Raw genomic sequence first — 11,416 nt, 5'->3', positions numbered from 1 at the left:
ACATACCCTAAGTGAAGGAAGGACCCACGGACAAGCCTTGAGTAATAAGTACAAGGGAAAATACCAATATTTTTCACTCCCTCACAATGCCTAAAGGAGGTAGTATTTTGGACAATCATCTTGCCAATAAAAATGTCTTGTTTTATTATTTTTGTGAAATGTGGACTACATTAGACTTTTTTGAAACATGTTTGTAAGAGTCTGGTGACTCTTTGTCTTTGCCTCAGAAATCTGAATTAATATTTGCTTGTACTGAAGGTTCTTAAAATTTCTCTTCATGTGCATGTATGTTTTATGTAGATCAATGTTTTCTACCCTTAGGGCTTGTCTACATGGGAAAATTTGCTGGTATAACCAGTCTAACTCCCCATGGGGACGCTCAGATTCAAGAATGAGTGCGATTTTTCCAGTTTAGTTTGTCACTTTGGAAGCAGTCTAAGCTAAACCTGAAGACGGCGCTCTTATTCCAGAAGATGAGTGTTTACACAGGGAGTTATACTAGTATAACTATACCATTAAATTTCCCTGTGTAGACAAGTCCTTCATAATGAGTTAGCACAATGAAAACATGAGGCTGCAGTCTGATCCTTCTTCCTTTCATCCCTTCTCTCCATAAATCAGTGGACCGATGTTGCACTGCATGTGAGAATCCATTTGGACTATCATTAGAAATATTTTAATCTGCCTCACTATTTATTTGTAATTGTGTGCTTATCTTAGGTAGTATGAGGATTGTGGACCATCTGGTGCAGAACAGCAGTTGATGGGAGATTATTTTACCCTTTTTCCGTTTAAATATTGAAAAAGGAAAAGTCATCTACTCCATTAATATTATACCTTAATCTTGCATACTAAAATGAGTGCTTTCTAAATGCTGTAAGCAGTTTGTGTACTGATCTGAAGCCAAAGGTTTTGAAAAAGATTGACATTTTACCCCAAAATAATTATTTTATGTATGCAAAAATCATTTTATATAATACTGTTAGAAGTATTTTCATTTTCTGTAGCTATGAAAATAAAGGGCATATCTCATATGTGGGAAACACTATTTTAAATGCTGTTTTTATTAATAAGAACTAGCTATGTTAATATATGTGGCATAAACAAATATCAGAAAAAATTCAAAATTAAGTGTGGAGCTTGGTCTCTCAACCTTGCCTTTTTGTACCTAGTTATTGCTGTAAGTTGGGTATGTAAATACTCTTCCTCACTTTAGCACAACATGGTGGGTTGAGGTGTTTTTTTTGTTGGTCTGTATCATGTCCTTAATGTATATAAATACCTGGGGTTTGTATGGTCATAACTTTTAATCTCAATGGTGGTTTGAAAAACAAAACCCTAATATTCTATCAAAGCAGGGCCTTTTACTTTTTAGACAGTATGATTCTGCATAGTGAGTGTGAGATTGGCATACAGGCAACTGGAAGGATGTTGTCACTGGCATTGAAGGAGGCATGAACTGGCCACATTAAGGGTGTGAACTGGGCTATATTTTAAAATGGCCATAGCTACATACTGAGACCCAGCATCCCTTCATTTCTCTTAGCTTGGAATAGGAAGAGGTGCACTTCGGGTTTGAGTCTTAGGTTGATAAGAACTTTTCACATTCTTCAAATATCTTGTCAGGATCCCCCAGCAAAGATGGAGAGGTAATGGCTTGATTTTTCTCCTGTGAAAAAGGTGCCCAAACGTAAAACTTTGAGAATGTATTAGCTATCAAGAACCAGTAGGGGCGAGAGAATGCCGAAACAACCCCGTGTGTGAATATTAGAATTTTGCTTACATTAACTTTCACAGGTAACCACTATCATTTTTGGTTAGACAAGTTTCTAATCTGGTTCAACCAAAAGGATAGTTGGTTTAAAATAGACTCAATTGAAATAGAAGACAGCTTTTCTTTTAAGTAATCTTACCTGTATGTCTGTTAACAAAGAATCCAGCATTCTATACAACTTGGAAGTCCTTTTCTCACGTAGCATAGAACTAATCATCCTAAAAATGCATCTCTTCAGTTTTACTCTTTAGGTCAGAAAGTGTTCACTGCTGTATTCTGTGTGAGCACCAAAAGGAATGAACACAAAAGGATTATATATTAATTAGGGCTGTTGATTAACTGCAGTTAACTCACAATTTAAAAGAATTAACCATGATTAATCACAGTTTTAATCGCACTGTTAAACAATAGAATGCCAATTGAAATTTATTAGATATTTTGCATGTTTTTCTACATTTTCATATATATTGTATTCTGTGTTGTAATTGAAATCAAAGTGTATATTTTTATTACAAATATTTGCACTGTTAAAATAAACAAGAGTGTTTTTCAATTCACCACGTACAAGTGCTGTAGTGCAATTGCTTTGTTGTGTAAGTACAACTTACAAATGTAGATTTATTTTTGTTACATAACTGCACTCAAAAACAAAACAATGTAAAACTTCGGAGCCTACAAGTCCTACTTCTTGTTCAGCCAATTGCTAAGACAAACAAGTTTGTTTACATTTACAGGAGATAATGCTGTCCTCTTCTTATTTACAATGTCAGAAAGTGAGAACAGGCATTTTCATGGCACTTTTGTAGCCAGCATTGCAAGGTATTTACGTGCCGGATATGCTAAATATTCGTATGCCCCTTCATGCTTCAGCCACCATTCCAGAGGACATACTTCCATGCTGATGATGCTCATTTTAAAAAAAAGCATTAATTAAATTTTGTGACTGAACTCCTTTGGGGAGATTTGTATGTCCAGTGCTCTGTTTTACCCACATTCTGCCATATATTTCATGTTATAGCAGTTTTGGATGATGATCCAACACATGTTCATTTTAAGAAGACTTTCGCTGCAGATTTGACAAAACGCAAAGAAGTTACCAATGTGAGATTTCTAAGGATAGCTACAGCACTCGATCCAAGGTTTAAGAATCTTTGAAGTGCCTTCCAAAATCTGAGGGATGAGGTGTGGAGCATGCTTTCAGAAGTCTTAAAATAGCAACACTCCGATGTGAAAACTACAGAACCCGAACCACCAAAGAAGAAAATCAACCTTCTGCTGGTGGCATCTGACTCTTTTTATAATGAAAATGAACATCTGTCAGTCCACACTGCTTTGGATTGTTATTGAGCAGAACCCGTTGTCGGCATGGACGCACATCCCCTGGAATGGTGGTTGAAGCATGAAGGGACATACAAATCTTTAGCACATCTGGCACGTAAATATCTAACACCGGCTAGAACAGTACCATGAGAATGCCTGTTCTCACTTTCAGGTGACACTGTAAACAAGAAGCAGGCAGCATTATCTCCTGCAAATGTAAACAAACTTGTTCAGCCAATCGCTCAGACAAACAAGAAGTAGGACTGAGTGGACTTGCAGAGTCTAACATTTTACATCGTTTTATTTTTGAATGCAGTTTTTTACAAAATTCTACATTTGTAAGTTCAACTTTCATGATGAAGAGATTGCACTACAGTACTTGTATTAAGTGAATCGAAAAAATACTATTTATTTTGTTTTTTACAGTGCAAATACTTGTAATAAAAAATAAATGTAAAGTGAGCACTGTACACTTTGTATTCTGTGTTGTAATCAAAATCAATATATTTGAAAATGTAGAAAACAGCCAACATATTTAAATAAATAGTATTTTATTATTCTTTAACAGTGCAATTAATTGTGATTAATCTTTTTAATCATGCAATTAATCACGATATTTTAATTGCTTGACAGCCCTCTTATTAATTATATATTAACCTTCTTGGAAATGTTTAAAATAATTGACTTCCCTAATTCTTAAAATCTTTACAATTTTTAAGCTGCAAGGCCAAATTATTAAAAAATAAAGGTAGTGGCCTGAAACTGGGGGCTGTTGACATGCATTGTGAGCTTTTGGCTTAGCTCCTTCACACTTGTTATAGCCTCATTAAAAGTTGCAAAGTCAGTTGCTTCTGTATTGCAGATATTTGGAGAATTGAGTTTACAATGCTGTCTTCCAAAATCAACAGCAAGATTCATAATCCGAAATAAGCAAACAGTCGAATTCTTCAATATTTGCTTTCAGCAAATGTTCATTCATATTACATGGATCTGTTTGGAACCCAGTTAAATAACAGATCATCCCAAAAGAAAATAACTCCTGCTGCTCATTCAAAGAAAGCCCAGGTAGGGGCTGAATTGTGGGGGACTGGAGAGTCGTGGGTACTATTCCAAGTTGCACCCATAAATCATACTGCCCACCTGAGATGCAAAAATACGATGTGTCAGTATATTGTGCAGATGTTCAAAGTATGATCCTGTGTGATCAAAGTGTGATCATTCTTAGGCCTGGTCTACACTGGGGAGGAGTGGGGATGGGGGATTGATTTCTTTAAGTCGACGTACTTAGATCTACTCACCGCGGTGTCTTCACTGTGGTAAGTCGACGGCTGATGCTCCCCCGTTGACTCCGCCTGCGCCTCTCGCTCCGATGGAGTACCGGAGTCGACAGGAGAGTGCTCGGCGGTCGATTTATTGCATCTTCGCTAGACGCGATAAAACGACCCCTGCAGGATTGATTGCTGCCCATCGATACAGCAGGTAATGTAGACAAGCCCTTAGCTTCCCCTTAGTCGGGCTCAGATACCCTTCTGGATGCTGGATTTCTCACAGTTTGCACTCTCTTCATAGAGTTCACCTGCCTGCTGGGCTTTGAAAGCTTGACTTCCCCTCTGTGGGGCTCAGATGGCCCCATGGTTTGTTTGGCTCCAGGCATCCAATGTGGGGACTGCTGAAGTACTCAAGCTTTGCTTAGTACCCAGGCTTAGAATCATAGAATATCAGGGTTGGAAGGGACCTCAAGAGGTCATCTAGTCCAACCGCCTGCTCAAAGCAGGACCAATCCCCCACTAAATCATCCCAGCCAGGGCTTTGTCAAGCCGGGCCTTAAAAACCTCCAAGGAAGGAGACTCCACCACCTCCCTAGGTAACGCATTCCAGTGCTTCACCACCCTCCTAGTGAAATAGTGTTTCCTAATATCCAATCTGGACCTCCCCCACTGCAACTTGAGACCATTGCTCCTTGTTCTGTCATCTGCCACCACTGAGAACAGCTGAGCTCCATCCTCTTTGAAACCCCCCTTCGGGTAGTTGAAGGCTGCTATCAAATCCTCCCTCATTCTTCTCTTCTGGAGACTAAACAATCCCAGTTCCCTCAGCCTCTCCTCATAAGTCATGTGCTCCAGACCCCTAATCATTTTTGTTGCCCTCCGCTGGACTCTTTCCAATTTTTCCACATCCTTCTTGTAGTGTGGGGCCCAAAACTGGACACAGTATTCCAGATGAGGCCTCACCAATGTCGAATAAAGGGGAACAATCACGTTCCTCGATCTGCTGGCAATGCCCCTACTTATACAGCCCAAAATGCCGTTAGCCTTCTTGGCAACAAGAGCACACTGTTGACTCATATCCAGCTTCTTGTCCACTGTGACCCCTAGGTCTTTTTCTGCAGAACTGCTACCTAGCCATTCGGTCCCTAGTCTGTAGCAGTGCGTGGGACTCTTCTGTCCTAAGTGCAGGACTCTGCACTTGTCCTTGTTGAACCTCATCAGGTTTTTTTTGGCCCAATCCTCTAATTTGTCTAGATCCCTCTATATCCGATCCCTACCCTCTAGTGTATCTACCACGCCTCCTAGTTTAGTGTCATCTGCAAACTTGCTGAGAGTGCAGTCCACACCATCCTCCAAATCATTAATAAAGATATTAAACAAAACCCCAGGACCGACCCTTGGGGCACTCCACTTGAAACCGGCTGCCAACTAGACATGGAGCCATTGATCACTACCCGTTGAGCCCGACGATCTAGCCAGCTTTCTATCCACCTTACATTCCATTCATCCAGCCCATACTTCCTTAACTTGGCGGCAAGAATACTGTGGGAGACCGTATCAAAAGCTTTGCTAAAGTCAAGGAATAACACATCCACTGCTTTCCCCTCATCCACAGAGCCAGTTATCTCATCATAGAAGGCAATTAGGTTAGTCAGGCACGACTTCCCCTTGGTGAATCCATGCTGACTGTTCCTGATCACTTTCCTCTCCTCCAAGTGTTTCATAATTGATTCCTTGAGGACCTGCTCCATGATTTTTCCAGGGACTGAGTTGAGGCTGACTGGCCTGTAGTTCCCCGGATCCTCCTCCTTCCCTTTTTTAAAGATGGGCACTACATTAGCCTTTTTCCAGTCATCTGGGACCTCCCCCGATCGCCATGAGTTTTCAAAAATAATGGCTAATGGCTCTGCAATCTCATCCGCCAACTCCTTTAGCACCCTCGGATGCAGCGCATCCGGCCCCATGGACTTGTGCTCGTCCAGTTTTTCTAAATAGTCCCGAACCACTTCTTTCTCCACAGAGGGCTGGTCACCTTCTCCCCATATTGTGCTGCCCAGTGCAGCAGTCTGGGAGCTGACCTTGTTTGTGAAGACAGAGGCAAAAAAAGCATTGAGTACATTAGCTTTTTCCACATCCTCAGTCACTAGGTTGCCTCCCTCATTCAGTAAGGGGCCCACACTTTCCTTGACTTTCTTCTTGTTGCTAACATACCTGAAGAAACCCTTCTTGTTACTCTTAACATCTCTTGCTAGCTGCAACTCCAAGTGTGATTTGGTCTTCCTGATTTCACTCCTGCATGCCTGAGCAATATTTTTATACTCCTCCCTGGTCATTTGTCCAATCTTCCACTTCTTGTAAGCTTCTTTTTTGCATTTAAGATCAGCAAGGATTTCACTGTTTAGCCAAGTTGGTCACCTGCCATATTTACTATTCTTTCTACACATCGGGATGGTTTGTTCCTGCAACCGCAATAAGGATTCTTTAAAATACAGCCAGCTCTCCTGGACCCCTTTGCCCTTCATGTTATTCTCCCAGGGGATCCTGCCCAGCTGTTCCCTGAGGGAGTCAAAGTCTGCTTTTCTGAAGTCCAGGGTCTGTATTCTGCTGCTCTCCTTTCTTCCTTGTGTCAGATCCTGAACTCGACCATCTCATGGTCACTGCCTCCCAGGTTCCCATCCACTTTTGCTTCCCCTACTAATTCTTCCCTGTTTGTGAGCAGCAGGTCAAGAAAAGCTCTGCCCCTAGTTGGTTCCTCCAGCACTTGCACCAGGAAATTGTCCCCTACACTTTCCAAAAACTTCCTGGATTGTCTGTGCACCGCTGTATTGCTTTCCCAGCAGATATCAGGGTGATTAAAGTCTCCCATGAGAACCAGGGCCTGCGATCTAGCAACTTCTGCTAGTTGCCAGAAGAAAGCCTCGTCCACCTCATCCCCCTGGTCTGGTGGTCTATAGCAGACTCCAACCACGACATCACCTTTGTTGCTCACACTTCTCAACTTTATCCAGAGACTCTCAGGTTTTTCTGCAGTTTCATACCGGAGCTCTGAGCAGTCATACTCCTCTCTTACATACAACGCAACTCCCCCACCTTTTCTGCCCTGCCTGTCCTTCCTGAACAGTTTATATCCATCCTTGATAGCACTCCAGTCATGTGAGTTATCCCACCAAGTCTCTGTTATTCCAATCGCATCATAATTCCCTGACTGTGCCAGGACTTCCAGTTCTCCCTGCTTGTTTCCCAGGCTTCTTGCATTTGTGTATAGGCACTTAAGATAACTCATCGATCGTCCCTCTTTCTCAGTATGAGACAGGAGTCCTCCCCTCTTGAGCTCTCCTGCTTGTGCTTCCTCCCAGGATCCCATTTCCCCACTTACCTCAGGGCTTTGGTCTCCTCCTTCCCCCGGTGAACCTAGTTTAAAGCCCTCCTCACTACGTTAGCCAGCCTGCTGGCGAAGATGCTCTTCCCTATCTTCGTTAGGTGGAGCCCGTCTCTGCCTAGCACTCCTTCTTCTTGGAACACCATCCCATGGTTGAAGAATCCAAAGCCTTCTCTCCGACACCACCTGCATAGCCATTCGTTGACTTCCATGATTCTACGGTCTCTACCCAGGCCTTTTCCTTGCACAGGGAGGATAGACGAGAACACCACTTGCGCCTCAAACTCCTTTATCCTTCTTCCCAGAGCCACATAGTCTGCAGTGATCCACTCAAGGTCATTCTTGGCAGTATCATTGGTGCCCACGTGGAGAAGCAGGAAGGGGTAGCGATCCGAGGGCTTGATGAATCTCGGCAGTCTCTCCGTCACATCGTGTATCCTAGCTCCTAGCAAGCAGCAGACCTCTCGGTTTTCCTGGTTGGGACGGCAGATAGATGATTCAGTCCCCCTGAGGAGGGAGTCCCTGACCACCACCACCCTCCTCCTCCTCCTCTTGGGAGTGGTGGTCGTGGAACCCCCATCCCTAGGACAGTGCCTCTTTTGCCTTCCAATCGGTGGAGTCTCCTTCTGCTCCCTTCCCTCAGTTGGATCACCCACTCGTGGCACCAAGGTAAGATTTCATGCTCAACAGATTAGACAGACTTTCAAATTATGAGTGTCTATTTCCTTTCATGTGTGATTTGACCAGCCATGAATGAAATAGTTAATGTAGACATTTAAATTATTATTGGATACTAATGCTCATAAATTAATGGAGATATCCTATCTCCTAGAACTGGAAGGGACCTTGAAAGGTCATTGAGTCCAGCCCCCTGCCTTCACTAGCGGGACCAATTACTGATTTTTGCCCCAGATCCCTAAGTGGCCCCCTGAAGGATTGAACTCACAACCTTGGGTTTAGCAGGCCAATGCTCAAACCACTGAGCTATCCCTCCCCCTCGTAAATCAATTCTCAGTTTATCCATTACTTACAAATATCTATCTTGGTTTTGATGTCCACTACTTGCTTTTCCTGTTTCTATAAATTTGTTAGAACACATTTTCAAAATGGAACAAAATTTCCAAATTTGTGTTTGAAATTTGTACCATTTTTACATGCACCATACCCTAGAAAGTATGTTAAAATCCACACACAAATCGTTACCTCCTGTTGAACGACAGACAGTTTGCTAAAACATAAAAACAACAAAGCCCTTGCTTGGGTGATTTCTCTAATCCTGCACTGCAGTAAATGAAAGATATTTTTAAATATATTCCCTGCATTGTACAGTGTACATATCCTCCTCACTCATGCTTTTTTTCAGTGGATCTGTGTACTTGCAGTGCATTTTTTAAAAAGAAACCTGTAGATGGAGCTAAAAAAATCAGCTCTGCAAAAATATAATGCAATAATGACCCAAACTTGGAAATATAGTGTGGTGTATTGTTTAATTATTTTCTGCATTTGAAATAGAATGCTCACACTAATCTCAATCTAATTGAATTACAGGTCTTTTTATTTAAAAAAAATGTAATTCACATTATAACTTACACCAGTAGTGAACTTGGTGTCCCTGTTCATATTAGATTGACATCAATGCACTCCAGTTCTTAATACTTCACTGACAGCAAGAGACATTCATATTTTCTAACTAGGCTAGAAGTACAAGACAATCCTTTTGGTACAATACAGGACATGCTTTGCTTCAGTTTATATAGCAGTGGTCCTGCTGTTGTGTACCACAGATGGTATTTAGGGCTTGCCCTATACTTTATGGAGCCTTGGGTTCATTTCTCTTCATAGGTCCCTTGCACCTCTGCATACCAGACACTCTGCTGGCTGCTAACTACTGTTGTATAGACAAAGCCATTGCCATGCCAGGAGTGCAGCAAGTGAAGCAGAAGGAATTCCTCAAAGGATGCCTTAGGCAGCAATCACGCTATGCAAGCCCAGGCTATGGATAGGGAAGGAATAGATGCTAAGCAAGGAAAAATAGACTGCTGAGACAGCAAGTTGTCAATTGACAGGTGTCTTTCTAGAGCTGGCAACTGTTCAGCAGGGGTTGTATGAAGCCTCTTGCTGGACAGGGCCGTGTGCAGCTTTGTGCATAGTATAGGCATAAGGCAATTACAGAAGATATTACAGTTGACTTGATTTTACAGAATTAATAAATGTCATGGGAGTGGTTAAACCACAAGCATTTGCCTCAGGATAAGGTTTATAATGCACATGCATGTATGATAATCCAGCATTTAACATTAGACAAGTTAGGGCTTGTATCAGTTTAATCATAGACTATGCTGAGACCTAACATCCAGCTGTAGTAAATGAAGTATTATTACTGAAATGTACATATAGAAAAAGATAGAAAAACTATTTGTTACTTACTATGAGGTACCTGAAGTTGCCCATGTGCTAACCTGCATAACTGCCTACTGGTACCTCAGTGGACACATCTGATATAGTAATATCGAACTCTCTACAAGCCGAATAAAGTTAATTGCCGGGGGTGGAAGACAAGCTTTTTCAGGGGTAGTCAGACTGTGGAATGAACTTCCCCAAGAACTAAGGACCATCCCAAACTTCACCACTTCCTGCTCCAAGTGCAAAGCGCATTTCTTTGACCATGTCTTCTCTAACATAAGCACATAGTAACATGTTTATTTAAAAAAAAAAACACACAAAAACATCCTACCCAAACAAGACACTCCATTGCACATGCTTGCTGGGGAGAAATTGAGAACAACAAACATGACAGATGTTAGTAATGTCACTTAATGCACTATGGGAAGGTGCTCAAATGCTACAGTAATGAGCACGGTATAAGATTGTGTATAGAATAAACCAGACAATCCTCTTTCTTTAATTAGAAAACTATCAGAGGTTCCAGTATCTGATCTGCAAATACAATAATCTTTCAGAAAATCTTTCTGATGTTGAAGACAACCGAAAACATTCCCCTGCTCCAACTTGGTTTTATTTTCCTTTCACATTTAATGGATATAGTAATGGTGATATTGTATTTTAGTCTGAAAAAGATGTTAGATCTATTTACTAAGTAATTCTGAATCATCTGCAGTTTGCACTAAGTTCATTAATTAAACTTGTTATATTTCATTTTGCAAGACTTTTAATCTTACGTTTTCCAAGGTGTAGCATAACATCTATTTTAGTGGGAGTTGGTCAACAAAAACTCTTCAAATGTAGGTGTTAGAGTTCAAATTAGAGTTCATAATAGTAGCTTGTGATGATTTGGGGAATCTGTGTACAACTTATGAATTCTGATTAGTTTTATGAAATTGTTGTATCACTCAATCATCAATGTGCAGTGAGTCAACCATGAGCTGACAGCATCCCTGATGTGTATTATCCCTGCATGTTTGGAAGAAGCTATAGAACAGAAAAAGATGTGGACCTTAAGGACTCCAGCTGAACAGTGCTAAGGAGGGTGCCTGAGCTGGGAGAACAGTTCTACCCAGGTGGTCTGACGGGAAGGGAGAATGGAAAATGCAGCTTCCCCGGGCCTGGTAGGGGGTGTGAAGAACTCCAGTATTATTAAAGCATTTTTATGAATATGCAAACAGTAATTAACTGGGCTTTTCTGTAATTCATTATTTTTTTTCTTTTCTAATGTCA

This window comes from Chrysemys picta, chromosome 5 (assembly GCF_011386835.1).
Source record: "Chrysemys picta bellii isolate R12L10 chromosome 5, ASM1138683v2, whole genome shotgun sequence".
In the NCBI taxonomy this organism is placed as follows: domain Eukaryota; kingdom Metazoa; phylum Chordata; order Testudines; family Emydidae; genus Chrysemys; species Chrysemys picta.
The sequence above is the reverse complement of the archived record's forward strand: the minus strand, read 5'-3'. Positions refer to the sequence as shown.